At 45.4% G+C, this 26,612-nt stretch overlaps 1 protein-coding gene across 5 annotated transcripts in view; it reads right to left on the bottom strand.

The window, feature by feature from the left end:
* Positions 1-26,612, bottom strand: part of ABAT (4-aminobutyrate aminotransferase) — a 175,484-nt gene that overhangs the window by 137,097 nt on the left and 11,775 nt on the right. Inside the window, exons 1-2 of one of the 5 annotated variants that reach the window (XM_065559925.1) lie at positions 24,405-24,554; positions 22,504-22,590 (exon numbers count right to left, since the gene is read on the bottom strand). The exons of 1 other annotated variant lie outside the window; for it this stretch is intronic. The gene's annotated coding sequence lies outside the window, so the exon portion shown is untranslated. Of the gene's footprint in view, positions 1-11,409; positions 11,532-22,503; positions 22,591-24,404; positions 24,555-26,612 lie in introns of those variants that run through there. 3 more of the 5 variants (XM_005295249.5, XM_005295251.5, XM_065559927.1) reach the window with 3 other exon arrangements.

Raw genomic sequence — 26,612 nt, 5'->3', positions numbered from 1 at the left:
TAAGAGGGAAGGTATGCCCACATCTTGAATACTGCATGCAGATGTGGTCGCCACATCTCAAAGACATATTGGAATTGGAAAAGGTTCAGAAAGGGGCAACATCTGAGGAGAGATTAAAAAAGACTGGAACATTTTATCTTGGAAAAGAGATGACTAAGGGGGGATATGAAAGAGGTCTATAAAATCATGACTGGTGTGGAGAAAGTAAATAAGGAAGCATTATTTACTCCTTCTCATATCACAAGAACTAGGGATCACCAAATGAAATTAATAGGCAGCAGATTTGAAACAAACATAAGGAAGTATTTTTTCACACAATGCACAGCCAACCTGTGGAACTCCCAAGACTATAACAGGGTTCAAAAGAGAACTAGGTAAGTTCATGGAGGATAGGTCCATCAATGGCTATTAGCCAGGATGGAGTCCCTTGCTTCTGTTTGCCAGAGGCTGGGAATGGGCGACAGGGGATGGATCACTTAATGATTACCTGTTCTGTTCATTCCCTCTGGGGCACCTGGCATTGGCCACGGTCTGAAGACAGGATACTGGGCTAGATGGACCTTTGGTCTGACCCATTATGACCATTCTTATATTATTTAATTGCACTTGCTTTTTAAAATTGCCAAGATACAAGTGTCACTTTGAAGCAGTTACCCAAATATTGACTGTCCCTTGTAAGTCCACTCTCCAAGTCATTGTATATACCAAAAAAAGAACAGGAGTACTTGTGGCACCTTAGAGACTAACAAATTTATTAGACCATAAGCTTTCGTGGACTTCAGCCCACTTCTTCGGCTGTAGTCCACGAAAGCTTATGCTCTAATAAATTTGTTAGTCTCTAAGGTGCCACAAGTACTCCTGTTCTTTTTGCAGATACAGACTAACACTACTGCTACTCTGAAACCTGTATATACCAAGGCACTCTCAACCTCTCTCATGCAGTAACCTGGGAAAATAAGTTATTCAAGCAGGAATCTTGGGTTTTCACCCACCCCTTCATTCTGGACTAATTCCTTCTCTGTGTCCCCAAACACACACTCACATTTGGTGATTCTGTTTCCCTTTCCCAGCAGCTGCATTGCAGAAATAACTGTGAAGTGAGAGACAAGATTTTGCTTTGCGCTGGCCAGGATGAGAGAATACTGACAAGAGCCGACAGCCTCATCCCTTGATGTAATGTAGCCTCATATGCCCTCTCTGAAGACTCTTGGGGCAGATCTACGCTACGGGGCTATATGTGAATAACGTAGCTAGAGTCGACGTACCTTAGGTCGACTTACTGGTATCTATACTGTGCTGGGTCGACGGGAGAAACTCCCCTTATGCTTCTTATGCTTACTTTATGCTTCTCGTTCTGGTGGAGTACCAGAGTTGACGGGAGAGCGATTGGCGGTCGATTTAGCAGACCCGCTAAATCGCCCCCTGGTGAATCAATCATCACAGCGTGGATCCATGGTAAAAGAAGACAAGCCCTTGGTGTCAACTCACTCAATGACACTTTAAGTCTGAACCAATGGAATTAGAAAGAATTTGGAGATCACACCCAAAATCTGGGTCCTTCCTCATGGCACAGGAAAATGAGGCAGTGCTTGGCTTGGTTCATCATCAATAGGTATTTTATTGATGAATCTGTCCTGCCATGCTAGAGCAGTTTGTTTTGATTTCTAAATAGCTTTTTAAACTATCAGTATTATCCTCTTCTAACCCCAAACAAGGTGTAGCGGGGTGGTTACCCCGCTCTTGCCGGGAAGGGCTTAAAACAGCCCTGGCAGAGGGCTGCAGCTCTAAAAGCTAGGCTGATTGGGGAAGCAGCCACAGCAGGTCCACGCCCCAATCAGGCCACAGCTGGCCTGTATAAAAAGGCTGGGAGCCAAAAGCCAAACAGTCTCTCTCTGCACTCAGAGAGAGAAGGGCTTGGCTGCAGGGAGCTAAGACAGAGTACCTGGGTGGAGCAGGGCTGGGGAGCTCCAGCCTGGATAGCCCCAGGCTGCGGCCTAGTAGGAGACCAAGTGGTACTGGGGGTTGCAGAGGGCAGCCCATGGGTAGGCCAAGGCAGCAGGTCCAAACCCAACCTTGCTTGTGATGAGTGGCCTATACTGCAGTCTGCCCCAGGGAGTGGGGGCTAGTTGGTGACTGGCAGTGGCCTTATTCTGAGGTGAGATAGGGATAGTGGGTGGGGGTTCCCTGGGGAGAGGAGACCCTAGTACTGAGGGTTATGCTGCCAGGGGGCAGCACCCCAGATAAAAGGGCACTGGGGTCTGGGAGGGACACGGGGGCCAGAGGACAGGCGGACCACTGGCCTGCAGAGGGTGCTCCAGGACGCTGGAAGAGCTAATTCCCAGAAATCACCAGCAGGAGGTGCTGCAGGGGTGAGTCGGCTCCTCTACACAAGGCATCCATCCTTTTAAACACTATCAGACCTATCCACTGAGCTATTCAGAATTTATTTCCCACACTACATTTCCTGGTGTCACAATTTTAATTCATGCACATCAAAAGGCTCATTAAAATAGCACCATGTAATAGAATTTGTCATCTGGGCCAGGGGTAGAAATACAGGTTACAAGATTAATGGATTTACCAACCCACATTTTAGGCTTTAAATGTAAAGGGGTACTGCCAGATTAATTTAAAAAAAAAATTGCCCATGCTACAAACAATATCTTTGTTCACTCTGCTTGTCTGATTTATCCTCCCCTCTGACAGGTCTTTGGTGTTGGGGCTGTGTCTCACTATATATTTGTACAGTGCCCAGCACAATAGGGTCCAGATTTAGCTCAACTTGGGTCTCTAGGTGCTATCCTAATAAACTACACAAGAGATTGCAGGTTAGGAATGAGGTGCATCTGCAATGCTATGCTACCAGGAAGCTTATATAATACGCTTCCACAGTCCTTCACTTTGGTAGCAGTAAATATTTATTCTATAGCAATACCCAAAGGCCCCAGTCAAATTGGGGACCCATCATGTTGGGTGCTGTACAGAAGGACACTGTTCTTTCACTTTCCTGAACATTACGGATTCCTACCTTTTGTATTCCCCTTAGTGATTTGTTGCAACACACTGAAACAGTTCACCCTTTCTGCATGCCTTTATGCACTGAGCATGAGCTCAGATTTTAGTGGGCATGATATTTAAAGGGGAAAGGGTACTGCCAAATCTTGTTGAATACACTGTCTGGGATCCCAGATTACAGGGAAAGGGATTAGCAGGAGTCCAGGCAGTACCAAGGCACCAATTCCAAAAGCAGCTTTTCTCTTTGTTGGTATGAAGATTACAGATGGAAGTCAAGTTGACACCTGAAAATTGATTCAAATACCCCTGACAAAGTGCAAAAATGGAGCACTGTGAAAATACTTCCATTGCTTTATTTCCCTTCCCAGGTCCCCACTTACTGTTCTTTCTAGGTGACAACCACTAACTGATCAAGCTACAGTAGAAAAAACAAGGTTGCAAAAAATAGTCCCATTTAATTATTAATAAAGAGGATATTCTAATTTGAAGGGCATTTTGAAGAAATTCTGCATCCACATTTAGTGTATTGAGTAAAAAAGAACTAGTGCTAGACAGAAGCATGAACCTCATAGAAATCTTCACATTATTTGATAATACTCCTCTACTTTCAATCCCCCCAACCCATATCACATTATCACACATATACATACACCACCTTAGGTCATGTGCTTTGGAAGTATTGGACAACCTAGATATCGGAACTGGCTTTCCTGAAGCTGCACTTCCTACGATAGTTGAAGGTCGCGGGTGAGAGCTCTGGCAGGACGGATTCTCTCCCTTCCTTCTATGTCCATATCTCCCGGTTTTCTCTCTGCTCTTTTCCAACCTTGTTTTCCATGTCACTAGGTCTTTCAGTCTACAGAGCCTATCCCTGCAAAGGTCCAGCACATGCTCTTCCAACCTATCCTGGTTCCTGTAGAGAGAATGTCCATCTGCAGTATCTCCTAACTCATATAGTCACATGCCAGATCTACATTAGCCTTTTAGCTGGAAAAGTCTCTCATGTTTGCAAACACTGCTTCAGCTCTTCTATGGGTGGCAACGAACGGAGAAGCAGACAGGATTTAAGGTGGCCACCAACACAAAGCCTGCTCAAAGCAGATTTGAGACACAGTGATAAAAACACTGTTGCATTGTCTACATTAGCACTCCCACCGGCGGAGCTGGACCAGTGTTAGGAACAGGGAAATTTTTCAAAAGAAGGAATAGTGTTGGCAAGACTAGAGATGGGAGGATTTATCAAACGAGTTTCAAGGCTTTGAGAGGTATGTGTGGGAAAGATCTGCCCACATGACCCTGGAAGGACACTACACTGCAGATAATCTGGAGGACTTCAGGAAACAGAGTTTTGTTCTGGCCCCATGAATAGCGTAGGAGGAGGAGAGATGACAGAAGGGAAATGAAGGGAAAGTGCAAGTAAAATGTACTAGAAATTTCTGAATTCTCTCTGTACCAGACACATTTACAATCAGAACAAACCAAGCTATAACAAGCCGCATTGTCAATGGATCAACGGGAAGGTTTTAACCAGAAGACGTGATCCAATTTTCTCAGTTGATGCTCAAAATTTCACAGAGGAGAATGCAGCCCAAACTATGATGATCAAAGGATGTGCAGTTTTTTCCATTCTCACTGTCTCCTGCCCATGCTGTTATTTTATTTGGAAATGTTTCAGTGCTGTGTGTGTTTCAGTATCTCCCTTATGCAGACTGTCCCAGCAGCAACCCTTGGGTCTGCTAAACTGGGCAATAGTGCAATTGTCATGCATATTACAAAAGGGGCAGGGTTTAATTACACTGGTCTACAATTTTTGAGAAGTCATCTGCTTAAGAGATAAAATGTGCTATTATGTATTTTGATGTGCTGAATTCAAATGACAATTAAAACAACTGATTGGCTACTGTTTCTAAGATATTTAAATTTTTACATTTTAGGTCTATGTATATTGTGTAGATAGAGTTTTAATCATAAATTGTAAACCTAGGTCTTTTCACGTGTTTATGGTTGCTTTACATGATAATAATTCATCTGTCCTGTTTATGTAACACTTTAAAAATCAGCAAAAGGGTTATATAAATAGTTTTTTGCCTTTTGTTTCATAATAAATTTTATAATGTCCATAGTTTAGTCCTATTCAGTGTCTACTCGGCGCTTCTTGGCTTGTCTCTTGTATTCATTAAATGGAGCATCTCTCGTCACTGTCCAGCAATAGTCTGCAAGCATTGAGGGGCTCCATTTGCCCTGATAGCGTTTCTCCATTGTTGCAATGTCCTGGTGAAATCGCTCGCCAGGCTCGTCATTCACTGCTCCGCAGTTCGGTGGAAAAAAATCTAGATGAGTGCAAAAAATGTATCTTTAGTGACATGTTGCAACCTGTAGTTGTCTGACTTGTTGTTTCCGAGAAAATTTATTGCCACTAACTGGAAGGCTTTCCATGCCGTCTCTTCCTTGCCAGTCCACATTTTCTTCTTTGCCACACCTTTCCCAACTGGAGGCACCATGCAGAAGTAACAATTGCTGGTATGATCTGTTGGCTCTCTCCAAATCATTGGCACTGCAAAAGGCATAGAGTTCCTTTTCCTGTTCAACCACTGGCGAAGATTTGTTGCACAAGTGTTGCAGCATATGTGTGGAGCCCACCTCTTGTCCTGAGCTCCAATTTTGCAGCCAAAATAAAGGTGAGAGGCTTTCTTAACCATAGTGGTTATACTGCACTTTTGTGATGCAAAAGTCACTTCACCACAAACATAGCAGAAGTTATCTGCACTGTTCACACAAGTACGAGGTATTTCTACTCACTTTGGCTAAACAGAAATGTGTCCCCTTTGCAAAATCAAACACTGACAAATAAGAGAGCACGACACTGTATGATTTCTAGAGCTGATATAGGGCAATTTGTTCAGCAGAGTAATGTAAGCTTCCTTATGATTGCATCATCTATGACTTCTAGGAATAACATGATGCAATTCATATCATGTATGACACAATACCAGCTTCAGATTGCATCATTCATTGTTTTGCCTAAAAAGCAAGTACTGTCCAAACCCAGTCATAGATTTATTCATAGATCCAGTCAAAGATGTATTTTAGTCATTTCTGGTTTAAATTGAGATCCCTTCCCTTTATAACTCACTTACCCTCCACCATTCCCAAGTCAAGGGTTGTATATACTGACCCAATAGCATATCTTGAAAACTAGAGCCAATCAACAATTTTAAGCATCGTTTTCGTTCTCAGTGACCCAGAATTAGTAAAGTTTGACTACATTTATTTCAGAAGCATTTTGGCTGTAGAGCAGTGTTATGCTCCAAGAATAAATCTTAGCAGATGCCAAGTGAGTATTGCTCAAAAGTGATTACTCAGCCTCTTCACTATTATCCAATCAATTTCCCTCCCCAGATTTGAATCATGGAAATATTCCAAGATGAGTATTATACATATGCCAAATTTCAAAGTTCAGCCATTTCAAGTAATCTGTGTAAAAAAGCGTGGCAATTTTTTTTTTTTTACACTGGGGGGAAAAAAGACTCTGCATCCTACCAGTTCAAAAGAGCTAAACATATTTTCCACTTAAACTTGCAAAAAGAAATTGACCTTTTGGCTGAGAACCGACATGGAAATTTTTTTTTAAAGATACAAGTAAGCAAAAACACAGATAACGGGGTTATAAACAAATGTCTTGCAACAGTAATTATAGCTATACAGCTCATATAGTAATTTTTCCATGTCTATGACCCAGACAAGGAGACACACCACTGCTCTTCCTCACTGTATATATGGGTATAAAGCTCAGAATAAACATAGCCAACTTTGTGACTCATGGATTAGGAAAGCTTGAAAAGGTCAGGATTTATTTATGTTTTTAGGTAAATTAACTATATATGTGCTTTTTCAATGGAGACGGAAAGCTTTAATCAGTATATCTCACCAATACATGAAATCTTGAGCTTTCTTGCCTTTAAACTGCCCAGAATCTTGCCAAAGAAAAGAAAATGAGCTGCAGTTCCATGGACCTACACATTTTAGACCCAGAGGCAAAACCACAAACTTTATGCAGTACAATACAGCCACTCATGTGAACAAATGCTTCCTTTTTGTATTAATACTCAGACATATATTTGTGATGGGTCCTTTGAAAGGTCTGTGCAAGACAATCTAAAGGCAGGCGAGCTATTTGGGTTTGAGTGAAATTCTGTATCAGTAACCGAAACATTGTGAGGTCATATACCTGATCATCTATTTTCTCTTTGTGCAGTAACAAACAACTTCGCAGCAAGCCCAGTAAGCACAGCAGTTTAGCTAGCAAACTGGAGCATGCCTTTTATAAAAGCCAGCCTAGTTACCAGGAGCAAGATGTGCGTCCTTGATACTACAGGTGAAATGCTTTCAGCAGTGTCCCCAATTTACATTCACTAAGGCAGCTAGTGAAAAATTTCCTGATCTGACGTAGTAGAAGAATGAACAGATTCAACAGCCTGAGCTGGAACAGCAGCTGCACAGGAACATGTTCACTGCAGTACCTGTCACTATGGCAGCTACCAAGTACTATGGAGAGAGAGACTAAAATCCACACACAATAGGGACAGAGAGATTTACCACTGCATGTCCATGTGTCATAGTTCAAGGAACCATGTGATCATTTATTCTAAGGTGCTGCAATATGTAATTTCATGGAACAGGATGAGAAACTAACAACACTGCAATAACCTGTATTTCTTTGTTGTCTTGGTCACAGGTAGCAAATTTATACAAATGTTTACTAAAATCTTAAAACAACATTTTTAGAAAATTCAGTGGAGTAAGTTTGCTCACCATCTAAGTGCACAAGGTACTCTGATTGTCTGTATTTGTTCGTGGATTTCAAGAGGTAGACAGGTAATTTCTTGGCTCAAACTAAGCACAGGTCTTATCTCACAAAGCTAACAAATGCAATGGTTTTAGCACAGAATGTGCCTAAGGTCATGCCTTCTAAGATCCATTTGCATCAGCGAGCACATCGCCACAGGGCACTAACCCAATGTACTATACAGCAACAGGCACACAACTGATTAATCATTTTCTAGGTGTTCTGTTTGCTTTTCTAAGAAGTACCTGCCTCCCTTAAGGATGGGTGACTGAGGGAAACCTGAGGAGCAAGATCCTACTTTTCCAAAGGGGATGGGGTCAGGAACTAGCACTGAGGCATGATACAGACTCCAGCTCCCATAAATCAGAAAAGTGGTTAAAAGCTACAAAGAAAGAATTTATAACAATATTTTGACTTTGAGCCATTTTGCAGGCCTTGGAAAAACGCAGAACTCTTATTTTAGCACAAATACCATATGCCCAACAAAAAAAATTGTTTTTACCTTTTTCCTACTCCTTGGGTATCGTTTCAGGCAATGGGACTATGTTCTGGGTGCACTATTACGATCTGATAAAATACATTACAAAACACATGCACTCTGGGATAGATGATTTGAAACCTGAATCACTGAAAGAGTTAGTTATCACTTGCTGATAGCAGTTCCAGCATCTAACACAAGCTCCTCAGTGTACAAAACAGTCCATGAAGAAAGGCGATGTAAAAGTAAATCAGAGACTGGAACAAGAATATTTTGGCATGTTGTCTATGGAAGGAAGTAGCTATTCTATAAGTTTATCTTATTTATCCTTTCACAAATGATAGGTCCGCCATATTAACTATCTATGTGGTGGATTAATGGCCCTTTAATCTACATACTCTACAGACAATACCGCACTGCACTCAAAGTATCATTCTCTCTCCAGGGACACAGCAGGAATAGTCTCTTACATATGACTAATAGCTGCCCTCACTGGTCTTTCTCCTGTCAGATGAAGATAAATGCCCAGCTCTTCCACTACCAACCGTGCCCATTTGGAAAAAGAGCACAGGGGAGTGTTTGGTTCAGACTCACTTGGTGTCTTGAAGGCTCCTGATCACCGGTGCAAAGATCTTTTCTTTTGGGGAATAACACATACCATTCAATGAGCCTCCTTGAAGGAAACCATGGTACTGACAAATTGGCAATTGCAATTGCAAAGTACTTAGTTCCTTTAGTTTAGAACAAGGGTGGGCAAACTACAGCCTGGGAGCCACATCCAGCCCTTCAGAAGTTTTAATCCAGTTCTCAAACTCCCACCGGGGAGTGGGGTCCGGGGCTTGCCCTGCTCCGTGCAGCTCCAGGAAGCAGCAGCATTTCCGCCTTTGCCCCTGTGTAGGGGCAGCCAGGGGGCTCCGCACTCTACCCCTGCCCCAAGCGCTGCCCTCGCAGCTCCTATTGGCCAGGAACCGCAGCCAATGGGAGCTTCAGGGGCAGCACCTGCAGACAGGGCAGCGTGCAGAGCTGCCTGGCAGCGCCTCTGCGTAGAAGCCAGAGGGGGGACATGCCACTGCTTCCAGAAGCTGCTTGAGGTAAGCCCCGCCCAGAACCTGCACCCCTGACCCACTCCTGTGCCCCAACCCCCTGACCCAGACCTAATCCTCCTCCCGACCTCTGAAGCCCTTGGTCCCAGCCCAGAACACCCTCCTGCACCCCAACCCCTCATCCCTAACCCCACCCCAGAGCTCACCCCCCACCTGCCCCCCCAGCCCGGAGCTCCTTCCCCCACCCTGAACTCCTCATTTCTGGCCCCACACCAGAGCCCTCACCCCCTCCTGCACCCCTACCACCAATTTTGTGAGCATTCATGGTCTGCCATAAAATTTCCATACCCAGATGTGGCCCTCGGTCCTAATAGTTTGCCCACCCCTGTTTTAGGATATAATGACTTTTACAGTTAACTTCAATACTATATATAAATGTGATCAGTCGATCTGTTTGCTTCCAACAAATTTCTGTGCAACATTTCTATTTGGTTAAGAGAGGTGAGGGATTCTGAAGTTTGATTTTAAACTGAAAAAAGAAAGGAGAGGGGATTTCAGGAGATGGAATCTGCCTGCCTTGAGAAGCATGGGACTGGAAGTCAAAACCCCTCAGTTTTAAATCTAATCTTGCCACTGACTGTGTCACCGTGGACTAGTCATTTTGAGTATGTCTTCACTGCAGAGTGTGCTGGATCTTGGCTCAGGCACATGGAGATGCATGTTAGCCAATCCCACATCAGCACAACCACATGACCTGTACTTGTGTAGCCACATACCCACGATTCACATTGGCACTGCAATTACAGATGTTTGGTGCTAGGATTTATGGGGCATATCCCAGGGTTCCTAGCACCTCACCAACTGGATCTGCTCTAGGAATTGGTTTGCGGTGCATTGTGGGAGACCTTGTCTGTCCTTGCTGGACCCTTGTGCATAAGTGGTTTTGCTCCTGGATCTATTCCTGGGACTCTGCCCCCCACTCCACTGTGGTCTCCTCCAGTACCGGAGAAAAGTAGGCCTCTAAGTAACCAGTCTTCCTCAAGAAGAAACAAATGGATCTTTGCTTCATACATGTTTGCTGCAGAGCATGTGCCCTTGGCAAGAATTGGCAAAGCTCACCAGGCATGTAACTGTGCCACAGCTGCCATTGGTGCCCACAAGAGAACAGCCGGGGCATCAACGCCACACCGCTACTCCCTCCCCTGAATCACACACACTGGGTAAGGGGCCACCATGTAAGAAGGGGAGGGAGCACAGACCACTGCCAGCACCCTGCAGCAGCTCCCGGGGGTGCCCAGCAGCCTCACCACCTGCTGGGTGAGCAGAAGGTGCCAGCAGCCACCATCTCCCAGGGTTAAAGTAAAGGCTGTGAGGAGGGCAGGGTGAGAGGCAGGTACAGCCCCCGCTCCCAGGTTGAAGTAGGGGCTGTGAGGAGGGCAGGGATGGAGGCAGGGGGAGCCTAGCAGCCCCCCCCCCCGGGGTTGAAAGGGGCCTGAACAAGGCAGGGGGCGGTGGGATAAGCCTGGTAGCCCCCATCCCGCTGCCGGGTTGAAGTAGGGGCTGTGAGGAGGGCAGGGATGGAGGCAGGGGGAGCCTAGCAGCCCCCCCCCCCGGGGTTGAAAGGGGGCTGAAGAAGGCAGGGGGCGGTGGGATAAGCCTGGTAGCCCCCACCCCGCTGCCGGGTTGAAGTAGGGGCTGTGAGGAGGGCAGAGATGGAGGCAGGGGAGCCTAGAAGCCTCCACCCCACCCCGGGAGGAAAAGTAGGGGCTGTGAGGAGGGCACTGGGCAGGGGCAGGTGGCGGGGGGCTCCCGGAAGCGGCTCGCGGGGGGAGAGGCAGGCTCCCCACAAGAGTGGGAAGGGGCAGGGCTGAGGGGCGCCGGGCCAGCAGCCTCCCCCTGTCCCGCACGGCCGGGAGGTTTCGGGACGCCCGGCTGCCCCGATGGGGACGGGGTGCTTGCAGCCAGCCTCCCCCAGGGCCTGGACCTCCCGCCCCGGCTGTGACTAGCGAGCCCCCCCCTGCACTCACCGCGGGCGGCTTTTCTGTCTGTCCCCGGGTTCGAGCTCTAGGCTGAGCGGACAGAGCCGCAGCCCCCCACCCCCCTCGCTCTGGCTCTGCTCGCCACAGCCAATCCGCGCCACCGGCCCGGCCAATCAGAGGCCACGGCCCGAGCACCCTCCCCCCGAGGGGCAGGGCTGCCTGGCCGGAGAGGAGGGGGACAGCGCAGTGCGGGCAGGGGTGAGGGACGGTCAGATGGAGTTGTAGGGATCACACAGGGTCAGGACTAAGCCACACCCACTCTGAGCATCGCCTGTGGTCTAGTGCCTTTCAGGAGCCTGCAAGGTGCTGAGCACACCCAGCTCCCCTTGAAGCCCGGGGGGGCTGGTGGCACTCAACACCGCATCGCGGACCCTTAGACAGTGGCACAGCTCAGTTAATTAGCAGAAGAGAAGCTGGCTTGTTTTGCTGCCTGTACCAAGTCTCAAGAACTGATAGGGGGGCAAGGCAGGAACTTGGCAGCCTCTAGGAGGTGCTGGTGCAATTCCTTGGCTGGAGCTGAAATGACAACATCACAGTAACCTACTGCCCGTGCTCATCACTCCAGGCAGGATCAAACTTGTCCCCAGGCAGGATCATTCATGCCACATCACACGCCAGATTGGTAGGGATAGGTGAACAGAATCAGCTCAAATAGGAACTGAGCTGAACCCTAGTGGTATCTTCACCACAAACCCCAGGAATCTCTTCTCTGAAGCAAACCTAATCTTAAACCTATGTTCTTAAATCATGTGTTTTTCAGGGTAACAGGGGCGGCTCCAGGCACCAGCGCAGCAAGTGCGTGCCTGGGGCGGCAAGCCGGGGGGGGGTCCTGCCGGTCACTGTGGGGGTGGCAGTCAGGGAGCCTTTGGTGGCATGCCTGCGGGAAGTCCGTCGGTCCCACAGCTTCAGCGGTAATTCGGCAGCAGGGACACCAAAGGCACGGGACCGGAGGACCTCCCGCAGGCATGCCACCAAATCCACGTGACCAGTGGACCGCCCACAAGCATGCCGCCGAAAGCCGCCTGACTGCTGTGCTTGGGGCAGCAAAAACCATAGAGCCGCCCCTGCAGAGTAATCAGTAGCAGGCCTCACATGCACCTCTTGATTATATATGTCAAGTGCACCCTGCCCAGAATAGTGTGTTCATTTCTGCTCACCTTCTTTCAGAGACAAATGATCAAAATGACTAGATACACAAAAAGCCCTACAAGGTAGAAACTGAAAGGATTTGGACTGTTTAGAGTGGACACATAATAGGAGGTGCATAAAATAGGTAAATGAGGTGCCCCTCTTTACCCTTTTTCATCATAATACAACAACAAAAAAGGAGGGGACATTCAATGAAAATGACAGGAACTAAATTTATAACTAATACAAGCAAAGGGGTTAAATGTTTTTTGTTTGTTTTACATAATGCATAATTATCCTATGGAACTCATCCCTGTACCATCTCATGGCGACCAAGAGTTTAACTGGATTAATACAAATATAAGATCTTTCTCTAAATAATGAGACCATGCCCAGTTATAAGATAGCATTATACTTATTTCTACAATAGCTATACACCCATATGTTTCAGAGCATAAGCCAATCACTATATGATGGGGTTAGAAAGAAACTTCCCCGAGGGCAGTTTTTTTCATAATTGTCCCCTAAGGAGTCCTACAACTTCCTTCTTCATCTGAAGCCTCTGCCACATCAGAGACAGGATACTGGACTAGATGGATTACTAGTCTGAAGCAGTATGGAAACTCCTTAGTTCTCATGCATAAAAGTTAATGGTACGACCCATGGAGATCACAAATATCTCTGAACACAGAGGGGTCTGAGCAACTTGGTCACCTCTCAATCTCCTACTTGTTTATGTGTGTGTGTGAACTTTAAAACCATTTTAATATAGCAGTCTATGGGTTTCCACTGTTGTGAAGGAAAGGCAAAAGCCTCCACCAAGGTTTTGCAGTTCATGTCTATACTTTTACATCCTTGCACACCATTGTATTAGACTTTAGGACTAACATCTGTTCCCCATATTAGCCAAATCTGATTATAAATCTAGATCAGTGGTTCCCAAACTGGGGTTCACAAAATGTTACAGGGGGTTCTCCGGAAAAAATTCCCTAATGGCAGACAGAGCTGTTCCAAGGGACCCCGGCATGGGGCCAGTAGTCCGGAGCCCCTGGACTTCCAAGAGCTAAGCAGATCAAAGCAAGCATATCTATCACACCGAGGAGATTTAAACTTCAAGACTCCTTATAAGAAATGGAAAGGGAGGTGGATATTTTTTGCTGTTTTTAAAATTAAATAGGCAGCTAGTATTGTTTTTAAAATTATTATGAAGAACAAATTTAAGCTTTGTTGTAATGTGCGTTGTTTGCCTGGACTGCTCAAGACCTGAATGCTTGTGTAGGAGGAACTTGAGTTGGCTTCTTAAATACCTTCAAGCTGTTTCACATCTGATACTCCTTGATGAAACATAGGAGCCTTGTCTTATAACAGGCTTATTCAAAGTGATACAAGCTATGAAAGTGAGATCTTGGAAGAGTGTTGCCGTTTTCATAATGTAATAAAAATACTGTGATGATAAATAATATTTAATAATAGTGTGTAATAAGCATGTCATAAAAACAAATTTTATATTTCCAAGATCACTGCTTTTATAATTTATACGCAGGTAAAGGAGAAAATCCCTGGAAATATTCATTTTTAGGAGGGGGTTCACGAGACTTGACATTTTAGTGAAAGGGGTTCACAGGTTGTTAAAGTGTGGGAACCACTGATCTAGATGAAGAAACTGGAGAAAGAGGTTTCTGCAACTGAGGGACTGTGTTTAGGCTGCCCCTTTGAGCTCTGTAGATTCTTTTAGGCCCAGATCTTACAAAGTCTTCAGCATAGGTGTTACCTTTTATACATAGGCGGCGGATATAATAGACCAGGACTTAGCCTTCCCTGGCTCTGCCACCGACCCACGGTTGGACACCTGGGCTGCAGTGGCCCCACCCCTTCCCTGAGGCCCCTACTGGCTGTTGCCGCTGCCTGCCATGTCTCCTCCACTCCACACCCCACCTGGAGGTCCCCGCTGCTCACTGCATCCCTCCTCCTCAGGAATGAGGGGAGTGAGGACGGATGCGGAGAGCCAGCGGCAGGTAGGGGGAGCAAGGAGGCTCAGCTGGGCGCTGGCCCGGCCAGGGGGGACCTTCGGGGGCAGGAGGGTCTGGCAGCTCAGCCTGGCATTGGGGCCGGCCCAGTGCTGGGGGGGGCGGAGGCTTGGCCCAGCACTGATGGGGGGGGCTGGCAGCTGGGGCTGGCCCAGCGCTCGGGGGGTAGGGCGGTAGCTCGGCCCAGCGCTGGCAGGGGAGCATGGCGACTTGGCTGGGGAGCCCTTAGGGGTGGGGGCGTGGGGGCTCAGCCTGGCGCTCGGGGATGGAGGGGACGGTAGGTCAGTGGGGCTGGCGGCATGGCCTGGTGTGACTGGGGCAAGTGGGCTGGGGCTCCTCTGGTAGGGGGTGGGCCTCCCTCAGGGCTTCTGTTACGGGTGGGGATTTGGGGCTCCAGTGTGTGTGGGTGGGTGGGGTCTTGGGCGGAAGGGGCATGGCTGACAAGCTAGCCTCCCCAAACCAGGCGTGCACCCGCTGCCCATGCCTGTATATCAAAGATGTATAGCCTTGCACTGAGGTTGAGACAGAAGTGGGAGGCAGACCTGCTGCAAGTCTCTGGATAAGAATAAAAGTTGTAAAAAAACAAGGGTCAGATTATGATAGGTGTCTAATATAGATCAGCTCCCAGGAAGAAGTGGATGAGGCTTTTCTTAAAAACTAAAGAAATTGTCCAAAACATAGGACTTGGTGGTGATGGGAGACTTCAACTATTGGGAAAATAATGGAGCAGGGCACAGATTATCCAACAAGCTCTTGGAATACAGTGGAGACAACTTTTTTGTGGGGATGTATCATCCCTACACCAACCTAATGGAAAGTTCCATGAGGAGGTAAGGATCACGATGGGACACTTGCCAGGCAACAGTTCATGGCCTTATGTAAGGCCCCCTGGGGGTCTAGGGATTATATAAGATAAGGTAAACTAGGTAATAAATCATGGCCTTATGTAAGGCCCCCTGGTGGTCTAGGGATTATATAAAATGAGGTAAACAAGGTAATAAATCATGGCCTTATGTAAGGAACGGTTGAACCAATCGGTGTGGGGCTATACATGTGATAAACACATGATTCTCCTTCTTGTCCAATCCGTAGATGTGTGATTATAGCCTAATTGTGTTATGTAATGTTGAGAAAAAACTATAAAAGAAAGCTTGTAATAAACAGGATTGGATTCAGCTTGCAACCACATTGGTCGTGTGCTTTATCCGCTCCGCATGGGACCCCACACTTTTTATTACAGAAGGTGGAGAAAGTGATTAGGGGAGAGGCTATTCTGAATTTGATTCTGACAAAAAGGGAGGAACTAGTTGAGAATCTGAAGGTGGAAGGCAGCTAGGGTGAAAGTGACCATGAAATGATCAAGTTAACGATTCTAAGGAATTGTAGGCAGGAAAACAGCAGAATAAAGACAATGGACTTCAACAATGCAGAGTTTAGCAAACAGAGAACTGGTAGGTAAGATCCCATGGGAAGCAAGTCTAAGGGGGGAAAAAAAGAGTTCAAGAGAGTTGGCATTTAAAAAAAAAATACAACACATTATTAAGGGCACAAGAGCAAACTAGACTAATGAAAAGATAGGACGTATGGTAAGAGGCCACACCCTGGCTTAACCAGGAGTTCTTCCATGAATCATACAAAAAGTGGAAACTAACTTAAATTACAAAGGATGAATATAAAAAAAACACAACATGAACAGGTAGGGACAAAATTAGAAAGGCCAAGGCACAAAGCGAGATTAAATTAGCAAGAGCTCTAAAAGGGTAACAAGAAAACATTTTACAAATACAAATACATGAGAAGCAAGATGATGATCAAGGTCAAGTAAGGCCCATTACTCAATGAAGGGGGAAAGACAATAACTGTAAACACAGCAACAGCTAAACTGTTAAATGTCTTTTTTGTTTCAGCTTTCACCTAAAAAGTTATGTTGTGGAAAACTGACCACACAATTGATTTTGATTAGACACCCTGAGGCTTTTTTATTGATTAATTAAACATGCATGCATGGGGGAGTTAGCCAAGGCAGCCGAACCCCCCCCCGACGGATAGAATATGAGAGCTTATATAGGCTAAAACCACAAAATTACATATACAACAAGGAATCTGGTGGCACCTTAAAGACTAACAGATTTATTTGTTTTTAACAAATAAATCTGTTAGTCTTTAAGGTGCCACCAGACTCCTTGTTAATTTTGTAGATACAGACTAACACGGCTACCCCCGATACTTAAAATTACATATACTTTTTTAAAATTTTACATTTATATAAGGGATGAAGCAAAGCAAGCTTTTTTTTTTTTTTTTTTTTAGTTGTGCCTTTACGGTTTGCTCTGCCATCTGGCAGCTATTAATTATAGACTGTTACAAACAGTTAGTTTTGCTTTTGTAGTTTGTGTTTACCCTTTTTTAATTTTTTTAACCCCCCCCACCCCCTTTTATTCTTTCTTTAGGCCACACATACAGTTTACCTGACCATACATACAGTTTACTTGACCAAAGTTTGGCCAAAGTTTAGGCCTTAGGCCATTTTCCTCCACAATTTCCCTCCTTTGGCGCCATTTTTGGCCTAAACTTTTTACATTTATGAGCCCATTGTTTTTTTTTATTATTTTTATTTTAACTTTTGTTAAAATTTTTATTAACAATTATTATGCCACTTGCTTTTTTGCACTGGGCCTAGCAAAAAAATTACATGCACAGCAATGTTTTTTGCAACAGCAATAACAGAGGCGTAATTTTAAGCCAACCAACACCATTACAAGTGTTAGTTCATTTATAGTGACGATACGATGGGGTTTGTGCACAATTTTGGTTACCGCACACAACACATCTTGACTAGTACACAAAGAAGACAGTTTATAGGCTGTTTGAAAGGCACCCTTTTTTATTTGATATATATTTTTAAGGATATGAATTTGCCCTTGTAAATTAGAAATTTTTTGCACTTTTGGTAACAATGAAAGCAGATTTTGGAAACGGTTGGGTACCAGGGTTGTTTAGTGGAGTGGCCAGGGCCATCAGGACTTTTTTTTTTTAATGCCCATCTGTTTGCAATAGTGACACGCGCCATTACTGGGTCCCTGGGAAGGTGGATGGTGGGGACCTTGGTTTGGCCATTTTTTTTTCCCCCCGCAATGGGTGGCTATTGCTGGGTTTTTGCATGTTTTGGAGCTAGAGGGTTATTAACTTAGTTTTAATGAGGTGGTGATAGTGTTGAGTTTTATTTAAATTTTTATTTCTACTTTGTTTACAGGTGCTAATTTTGGCCCAATTTGCTTTTTTGGGGCAGACTGTGAGAAGTGCTTTTTACAGCCTGTTTTTAATTTTATTTATTGTGTTTTGGTTGTGGTCTGGGTTTTTTATGGGCCACTGGGCTGCCTGATAAAGGCGATTTAATGTTTTCCTAAGCAGGACTTTTCTTAGAAGTTGGTTTAAGTCTGCCCAGGTAGGGTTGTATTAGTGCATGACAGGGTTTTTTTTGTTTTTGTTTTTTTTGGAATTTAACAGGTTTTTTTTTTTTGGAAAAAATTTTAATTAAATTATACAATTTTGTGGGAGACCAAGGTGCATGCACAAACACCAAGGTTTTCTGACCCGAAGCGCCAATGCCCGGGAATTGGCGCATGGGGAACATTTCCTCAGTACAGGCAGACACTGTCTGAGGGGTACATGTAAGGGCTTTTGATACTTAAGGTGCTTAATATTTTTTGCCCTTGGGGCCTGTGGGGGCTGGGCAACAGCTTTCTGCCCAGTTTTGTCTGGGCGAGGTGCTCCAGCAGCTGCTTGCATAGGCTGTGCTGGAGCAGCAAACTGCCTGCGTTTTAGAAACAGGTTTATAAGATTGTTAGGAGGTGCGGAGGGAATACTTTAAAGGGGCTTTGCCTTTTGAAGGGGTCTAGATGGGTAGAGGGATATTTGCTGGCCAGCAGGGTTACGGGAAAGAGTTAATTTTTTTTTGTTTTCTTTTAGTTGGGTTTTAAGCTTTTTGGGGGAGTCCTTGGGACTCCTTACTTGAGAGTTATGGTGCCGTTTTACTGTTTTTTTACACCAATAAAAGTATGCATTAAACTGACCTTGTCCGACTTTGTTGGCAAGAAGTGCGCCTTTGAGGTGCACAATTTTGTTAAGGTCGAAGCTTCCTTTTAAAGAAAATTGTAATTTTGGATTATTTTTGGTATACCAATTTTATTTTTTTAGAAACTTGCAAGTAGAAGGACTACAATTTAGGTACATGTACACTGCTGGTGTACCTTTTGGCGGGACGGTGATTCCTTTTGACTCACCGGCCCCCATATTATATACTGTATTTTCTGGCGTATAAGACTACTTTTTAACCCAGGAAAATCTTCTCAAAAGTCGGGGGTCGTCTTATACGCCGGGTGTCGTCTTATAGGGCGGGTGCTGAAACTTCCGAGCCGGACTGGAGAATCTGCGGTCGCCGCATATGGTGGGGGGAGCTCAAAAATGGCTGCGGCCACATCCCCGCCCGATGACTAGGTGAGGGGGTGCCTCACCGGGAAGGTGTAAGTGAAGGGCGGAGCAAGCTGCAGGCGTCCGGGACGCCCGGGGTATGGAAAAAAGAGAGAGAGCGGCGCTGTGCCCAGAAAAACACGCCTCTTTCACCCGTCTGGCCCGCCCTTGTATCCTATTACCGTACCTCCTTCTCTGCCTCTCAGATCTCGCTCCTGAGGACTGCAGTGAAGTGGCGCAGGCGTGCATGTGCGAGATCTGAGAGGCAGAGAAGGAGGTAATAGGATACAAGGGCGGGCCAGACGGGTGAAAGAGGCGTGTTTGCGCTACCGCTCTGATAGTCTTGGAGACAGGGAGGGCTGGGCAGGCAGGGAGAGCTGACCAATCCAAGCAGGCTTTGTATACAACAACCAGCCAATCGCCGGTAAGGTACATCGCTTGCCGTGATTGGCTGGTTGTTGTATACTGGGTACCACATACAGTACAGCACCAGTATCTGTACCTGTTCATACAGTATAGCACCAGTACATACAGTACAGTATACAAATGTCCAACATTTTTCTGCTAAGTACCTGCATGTCATAAGCATTTGAATTAAAATTACCATATTGAAATCAAATCTGATGTTTTTTTAATTTTTTTTTGGTGTGCGTTGGAAGAGGGGTAGTCTTATACGGCGAGTATATCCCAAACTCTATATTTTAACTGGAAAAGTTGGGGGTCGTCTTATACGCCCAGTCGTCTTATACGCCGGAAAATACGGTAGATAGTTTACACAAACAGACAGAGACAGACAAACACAAAACAGACCAGAGATGGTGATTCCACACCGCCCTCTGGCGAGACGGTGATTCCACACCGCCCTCCTTTTTTACAGCTTTCCCGGTGAGTTGAGGATTATTTTAGATCTTCCGGCCCCCAGTATCCTGACTTTTCTGACGGGGTGGCGCTTCCATTGAGCCCATCGCCCCAGGACCTGACACTTTTACACAGGTTTTTTACACAGGAAAGGCTTGTTTAGGTGCGTCCATGACTGCCTACACCCCCGTTTAGCAAAGAGCGTTGGCTAGTTTTACAGAGAACAGCGCTGTTTATTCTGTTGCTTTTGGTGGGGCGTTTGGACCAGTCAGTGTCTCTTTAGACCGCCTTTTACCGGCAGAGGAGGGGAACCAGAGGGAAAGAGGGTGAGGAAACCAGACCGTATACAGACGGTAGAGGGCAGGGTTATACCGGTCACAGGGCTTGCATTCGAGACACCTCTGGTTATGAGCACCGAGATGGCAGAGGACTCGGAGCATTTTCCTGTGACCCTTACTCACACTGGTCTATTGACCTTCACTTTCACACTGGGACACAGAAACAGAGGTTTATTCACGACCTACCTAGCCACACCCAGTGGCTCTTCCCAGGGAACCAGAACCAGAGACAGAAGGGCGTCAGGCGTGTCTGGCAGTAAAAGGTTCAGATTCAGCGTGCAACTTACCCAACCCTGAGCCTACAGGCAAATTCTCCACCAGAAACCCATGATAGAGATTTCCAAAGGTCTTTTACATTTTAGATGGGCCCTGGGTCTGGTGGGAGATTGCCCGCAGTCCTCCGGTCTGGGAGAGTCTTCTGTGGATCCCGGACCAGCCCCCAAATTGTTGTGGAAAATTGACCACATGATTGATTTTGATCAGACAGCCTGAGGCTCCTTTATTGAGTAATTAAACATGCATGCATGGGGGAGTCAGCCAAGGCAGCTGAATCCCCCCGATTGATAAAATACGAGAGCTTATGTAGGATAAAACCACAAAGTTACATATACTTTTTTAAAATTTTACATTTATGTAAGGGATGAAGCAAAGCAAGCTTTTTTCTGTTTTTCGTTGTTGTGCCTTTGCGGTTTGCTCTGCCACCTGGCAGCGATTAATTATAGACTGTTACAAACAGTTAGTTTTGCTTTTGTAGTTTTTGTTTACCCCTTTTTTTTTAACCCCCCCCCCTTTTTTTTCTTTAGGCCACACATACAGTTTACCTGACCATACATACTGTTTACTTAACCAAAGTTTAGCCAAAGTTTAGGCCTTAGGCCATTTTCCTCCACAGTTATAAGTGATCAGATGACAAATATAGAGAACACCAGTGTAAATGAGATAGGATCGGAAGCTAAAATAGGAAAAGAACAAGTCAAAAATTACTTAGGCTGTGTCTACACTAGAGAGTTTACAGCGGCACAACTGTACTAATGCAGCTGCGCTGCTGTAAGAACTCCTGTGTAGCCGCTCTATGCTGACAGGAAAGGGCTTGCCCATCGACATAATTAAACCACCCCCAATGAGCAGCGGTAGCTACATCGATGGGAGAGTGTCTCCTACTGACATAGGACTGTCAACACTGGTGCTTCTGTCAGTGTAACTTATGTCACTCAAGGGAGTGTTTTTTTTTCACATCCCAAGAAACATAATTTATATCAACAAGTTAGATGTCTGCAAATGTGGCAGAGCCTGATAAAATACATCCTAGAACACTTAAGGAACTGGCTGAAGAGATCTCTGAGCCATAAGCAATTATCTTTGCGAACTCATGGAGGACGGAAGAGATCCCAGAGGACTGGAAAAGGACAAATATAGTACCTATCTACGAAAAGGGGAATAAGGACAAATTATAGACCACCCAACTTCACTGCAGTACCTGGAAAGATAATGGGGCAAATAATCAAACAATCCATTTCTAAGCACCTAGAAAAAAATAAGGTAATAAGTGAGAGTCAACATAGATTTGTCAAGAACTAATCACATCAGACCAATCTTATTCTTCTTTGATAGGGTAACAAGCCTTGTGGATCGGGAGAAGCAGTAGATGTGATATATCTCAACTTTAGTGAGACTTTTGATACTGTCTTACATGACCTTCTCTCAAACAAACTAGACAAATACTGCCTAGACAAACCTGCTATAAGGTGGGTGCATAACTGGCTAGAAAATAGTACTCTAAGAGTAGCTATCAATGGTTCACAGTTGAACGGAAAGGGCATATCGAGTGGGGACCCACAAGGATCTGTCCTAGGTTCGCTTCTATTCAATATCTTCATGAATGATTTACGTAACAGCATAAAGAATACACTTTTAAAGTTTGTGGATGATACCAAGCTGGGAGGGGTAGCAAGCACTTTGGAGGACAGAATTAGAATTCAGAATGATCTTGACAAACTGGAGAAATGGTCTGAAATAAATAGGATGACATTCAATAAGGATAAATCCAAAAGTAATACACTTAGGAAAGAATAACCAATTGCACAAATGCAAAATGGGAAATGACTGACTAGGAAGGAGTATGGCAGAAAAGGATTTGGGTTATCATGCATCACAAACTAAAGATGAGTTGAGAACATAAAACTGTTGCAAAAAAGTGAACACAATTCCGAGATATATTAGCAGGAGTGTTGTAAGCAAGAAACAAGAAGTAATTCTTTTACTCAGCACTGATAAGTCCTCAACTGGAGTATTGTGTCCATTTCTGGGCTCCACACTTCAGGAAAGAGGTGGACAAATTGAAGAAAGTCCTGAGGAGAGCAACAAAAATGATTAAAGGTCTAGAAAAAAATGACCCTAAAAAAATGGGTTTGTTTAGTATGGAGATGAGAAGACTGAAGGAGGACATGATAATAGTCTTAAAATACATAAAAGGTTGTTATAAAGAGAAAGGTGATAAATTGTACTGAACCACTGAGATCAGGACAAGAAGTAATGGGCTTAAATTACAGCAAGAGCAATTTAGGTTAGACATTAGGAAAAACTTCCTAACCATAAGTGTAGTTAAGCACTGCAAAAAATTACCTAGAGAGGTGGTGGAATGTCTGTCATTGGAGGGTTTTAAGAACAGGTTAGAAAAACACCTGTCAGGAATGGTCTAGATAATACTTAATCCTGCCTCAGTCCAGGGGACTGGACTAGATGACCTACTGACATCCCTTCCAGTTCTACATTTCTATGATTCTATAAGCATAACTTTATGATCATTGGGTACATTGACTTTGTGCTTAAGTCTTTGCAGGATCAGAGACTTAGGTCCAATTCAGCTCCCACTGAAATCAATGGAAGTCTTACCATTGACTTTAATAGGGAATTAATTGGACAGGATAAGTTGTGAACACTAAGTAGGTTTTCTAATAGCCCCTTATTTGTGTTCTACTGGTAACTGTTGGTTTTCTTGCAAAACTCCTATACTCTTTCATATCTTCAAGGGAGGGGTTAAATTACATTCTATGGGCCACAAACTGGCCCATTGTTACTTGTGCTAACTATCCAGAGACACTGGGGTATTGTCCAGAAAAACTACACTTCCTGAGAAGTGAAGGGTGAACTAGCTGGTTTTTTGAAACCTCCAAGGAAATCCTGAATTGAATAAGAACAATCCCTGCCTCTCTCCTTCCTCTTCTTCTAATAAACAAATTGTCACAAGAGCTCTGGGAGACATAAGAAAATTCAGATAAGTTCCAACAGGGGGTGTTGTTTTGGGCCAAATATGATTCTCTTTTATAAGGTTTTGTCACAAAAAAGCAGAAATAAAATATTAATTCAAAGAAAAGAATTACTTAGTACACAACATGCATCCTTTGCACACTGAAGTCAGTTGCAAAACTCCTACTGAATTCAGTGTCACAATATCTGGAAAATATCTCATGCATACAGTCGTGGTACCCTTTTATAGGACCACATTTAAAAAATAGAGCAGTGTAAAAACACACAGGGTCAAACTGACTTCACTTTACACCAAGAATGACCTTGACCCATGGTGTCTCCATGAGTGCCTGCTGGAAATCAATAGCGATGCTACACAAGCAAAATGGAGGAGAAGAGGGGAAAAAGTTCATAAAGAGGAGTCTCAGACAACAATAACTAAAGATTCACTGAGTGAGCCAAGGCCAGCATACATTATATAAAGGATGAAATAAGCCTGAGAAGATAGCAACGTAATTCAGGGTCATAAAGCCAAACCTTTGCAGGTCCAGATCAGGAACTGTTAAGATGTTATATAGCACTGCAACATTATTAAATACGAGGAGGGCAGAGTACAAATGCAGTACACAAATAGTTTGTGGTCCCTTCCACCAGTCTATCTGCATTTGATTCTAGGATATTATTAATAATGTATTATGTGTATTATAGTAGCACCCAATCAGGATTAGGGGCTGCAGACTGTATATACATAAGACACTGCTTGCCCTAGAATTATTATTAACTAGAAGACCAACAGAAGAGAAACAAATCACTGAACTGAAAGAATTACTGTACAGTACATATTACACCTTCGTCACACAAACAAAATCCCACACAGATGACAGAAAGGAAGTAGGAGTATGCAGTAGGAACTCACCTTACTGAAGCAGCAGAGGTTATCTCACATCTCACCTTTCAGATGCCAGTAGAACTGACTGAAGCAAGCAGTTTGTAGAAATACAAATACATGTAGATAATTTTATTGCTGCACTTGGCTGCTGATGTTGCTGTTAATAGAGACTCATATGCCACCTGCTGGAAGAAATCTCTCTCACACTCAATTTTGAAGAAAATGGGGCAGATTCTCATCTTGTGAAATCCTTGATGTCAAAGGAGCTGATGATTTACCTCAATTTATATTGATTTACACCAGCTGAGAATCTGACACATTGTTGGATTTGACCCCGGAAGTCATTATCATTTTACTGCATGCTCTTGATCTGCAAAGAATCCAAAACATAGGAGGAGAATATAACCGGTCTTTGACAAAAATGCCAGAAGAAAGCCTACCTGGGGGATTGAGGATGACGACGATAGGGCATCTTTTAAAAAAGTAACACTGGGTCAGCTCCTCTGCTAGTGTAATTTGGAGTAGTGCTATTGTAATTAGTTGACTGATTAAAGCAGCCGAGGATCTGGCCCATGACCTGAATTATCTTTTCAATTCCTGTCCTCCCGTGTCACCTCCCCCTCCACACCTGCATATGGGAGTAGACATGACTGAGTGAGGCACTAACCTGGGCATTTGTATACTCTTGTGCTACAGAGAAATACAACAACTTGCTCACATAGTCTCCATTTCCTCTGTTACTTTATCTAGGCTAGCAGAGAAACTCCTTTTGTTTACCCTGTTGGAGTCCAATTGACTTCCTTGAAAAAAGTGGTTACTCACCTTCCCGTAACAGTTGTTCTTTGAGATATGTTGCTCATATCCATTCCAGTTAGGTGTGTGTGCGCCGCGTGCACAGTTCACCGGAAGGTTTTTCCCCTAGCAGCACCCGTCAGGTCAGCTCTGGAGCCCCCTGGAGTCGCGCCTTCCGGGCACCACATATAGGGCCCTGCCGACCCACCACCTCTCTGGTTCCTTCTTTCCAGATACTCCAACAGAGGGGAAGGCGGGTGGGTTTGGAATGGTTATGAGCAACACATCTCAAAGAACAACAGTTACGAGAAGGTAAGTAACTGTTTTTTCTTCTTCGACTGCTTGCTCATATCGATTCCAATTAGGTGACTCCCAAGCCTTAGGAGATGGGGTCGGAGTTTATGGAATCACTGATTGAAGCACAGCCCTGCCGAACACTGCATCATCCCTGGCGTGCTGGGTGATGGTGTAATGTGAAATGAAGGTGTGGACCGAAGACCACGTAGCCGCTCTGCATATCTCCTGGATCAGTACCTGGGCCAGGAAGGCCACCAAAGACGCCTGAGCTCTGGTGGAGTGTGCAGTCAGAGCAAGGGGAGGGACCTTAGTGAGGTCGTAATAAACCCGGATACAGGATGTGATCCACAATCAGGGCCGGCTCTAGGCACCAGCAAAGCAAGCAGTTGCTTGGGGCGGCAGATTTGCAAGGGGCGCAAGAATCCAGCATGGGAGCTAAGAACCAACAGGGGCCCCTGGGAGCTGTAGTTCCTTGGTTAGCTCCCTGCCTATAGACCCTGCCCTGGAGCAGGGAAAGAACTACATTTCCCAGCATTCCCTTGGCCACTAGCAACAGGAAGGGGTGTGGGAAAGGCCTATGGAACTGAAATCTGCAGTTTGCTGTGAATGGTAGGAACAGAGCCAGCTCTAGGTTTTTTGCCACCACCCCCCGCCCACACCCCCTACTGCCCCAGCCCTGAGCTCTTCCCCCCCACACACACCCCCTGCCGCCCCAGCTCTGGCCCCCACCTGCAGTCCCCTGCTGCCCCAGCCCTGGGCTCTCCCCCCACTTGCAACTCCTGCTGCCCCAGCCCTGGGCTCTCCCCCCACTTGCAACTCCTGCTGCCCTAGCCCTGGGCTCTTTCCCCCGCATCCCGGCCGCCCCAGCTCTGGCCCCCATCCGCACCTCCTGCCACCCTAGCCCTGGGCTCTCCCCCGCCCCACACCCCCTGCAGCTCCAGCTCTGGCCCCCACCTGCACTCCCCTGCTCCCCGAGCTCTTCCCCCCCCCACCCGCACCTTCTGCCACCCCAGCTCTGGGCTCTTCCCCAAAGAAGGAATTGGGGGGACTAAATGGACGGTGCACCTCTCTATCTGAAGCCTAGCAAGGGAGGTATGTAGATCCCACTAGAATTTAAAATGAAAAGTAAGGGAGGGGAGGCCCTGG

This window comes from Chrysemys picta, chromosome 10 (genome assembly GCF_011386835.1).
Source record: "Chrysemys picta bellii isolate R12L10 chromosome 10, ASM1138683v2, whole genome shotgun sequence".
Classification (NCBI taxonomy): Eukaryota; Metazoa; Chordata; order Testudines; family Emydidae; genus Chrysemys; species Chrysemys picta.
Note: the sequence above shows the minus strand (reverse complement) of the source record. Positions and strands in the feature narration are given on the sequence as shown.